A 1,906-nucleotide genomic window follows, 5' to 3' on the forward strand; every position below is an offset into this window, starting at 1 on the left:
AATGCATGCTAAATTGACTAGTGAGGTGTGATGAAGATCTGAAATTTAGTTTCATCACGGCAAAGTTCAATCTATAGGGGAACTGGAGGCACTAGATACATTATATGCAACATTTTAGATCTAATGTAAAAATACTGTTTGGGAATTTAGAAATGGGTCATAATATTAGGGAGCTTTTGCTACCTAATTATGTACCTTCTAGAATAAATCCACATTATTTTTCTGAATTATGTTCTTATCTAGCAAAATGTCAGTGTAACAGAAAAGAGTCCAGTAACAACAGATTTCTAAAACATGAACATTTGAAAATTTTCATTAATTTAAATCCTAAATAGAGGGATGAAATGTAATAACCTAAGTGGAAAATTGGATAGAAACAATCCATAAAATGATACAACCAATTTTGCAGGTACTGCTTATTCTTATTGTCATATTGGATATTTCTCTTGCCATCATAGTGTTGGAGATAACATAGAAAAGATGCAAAGAAGAAATTAAGCTGCTCTGTTTTCTCTCTGTTTCCCATCCCTTTTTTCCTGTGCTCTCCCATTAATGGACCAATTGACTTTTTGTCTTGTTTTTTATATGCTGAAGGAAACTTTTTAAAAAATTATTTTTGACATTTGTTCCAAGAGTCTTAGTTTTCCTGACTTTATATTTGTAGATCCAGGCTTTAAATGGATATTCTGCCTTAGTTATGTGTTCCTATTTCCATTTTTTACAGTTATCAGAGTGTTCTTTGTGCAACCATGATGGTTTCTTCTTGGATTTCTTATATTTTGTTTTCAGTGGTATTTTGTTGGACTGGGCTTTTATGAGCATATTTTTTAGAGTTTCCCAAACTTCTTGGATTGTTTTCCCCTTTAAGATTTTCAATAATAGAATCCTTCCCAAGCTCTCTTTTAAAATCCAAATCCAAATTGGTTTGATTATGTTGTATTGCTTGCTTCTGCATAATATTGAATTCTAATATGACATGGTCACTCTTCTCCAAATTTCTTTAATCCCTCTATGATTTCTTCTCAGTTAATATTAGGTCCAATATAACTGTCCCTCTAGTTCTCTTCTCTACTTTTTGAATAACAAAATTGCCAGCTAGATTAGTAGGAACCTGTTCCATCTCATTGACTTTTCAGAACCTTATAAACCTCATAAACTTTGTCTGGCAGGTTACTACAATATTCACAATATTGCCTTTTGCCTTTGTTCTCAGATAAATATAGATCATAAGTTCATTGATTCTCTCTCTGGTAGTATTGTGTTTTTAGGTAGGATATGTCTAAATGTTGTTTTCTATATATCTTATTTTCCTACAAATAAAATTCTTTTGAATCTGCTTCCCTAATAAATACTCAGATAAGAATTGCTCTTTCACAGGAACACACAGAATGTTTCAACTTCCAACATACTTCGTAGTGGCTGGCAAGATGAATTATGTCCCGCAGCTTTTAAAATAAAGCACAACAATTACTTCTCAATTTCTGAAATTGAGTCTCTGAACAAAAGATAGTATTTCTGTATTACTACTCAATAGTTCTATAAATGTATAATCCCACTATTACTTTTTGATCTTTCAGATCAATAGTCTTATTAGATGGCACATCAGAGATTAGCGGGACTTCATCACATTCCCAATTTGGCCAATTTCAAAATCATTTTTCTTCCTAGCATCAATAACAAATGTGTGAAAGATTCAAATTCCTTTGGCATTTTTGCACATTTTTTAGTTTTGGTGTGCATAGCAAGGCCACATCTCCTCCTAAATCTCTAGCATCATGATGGCGATCCAGTAAAATCCTGAATGCCTTTCTCTACAGCAATGCATTTGGCTTCATTTTTTCAGTTGGAGGAAGTCCACAATGTCTCTCTGCTGCTCTGTTTCCATGTTCCTCAGTATATTTTACTA

Source organism: Thamnophis elegans, chromosome Z (assembly GCF_009769535.1).
Source record: "Thamnophis elegans isolate rThaEle1 chromosome Z, rThaEle1.pri, whole genome shotgun sequence".
NCBI classification, from domain to species: Eukaryota; Metazoa; Chordata; class Lepidosauria; order Squamata; family Colubridae; genus Thamnophis; species Thamnophis elegans.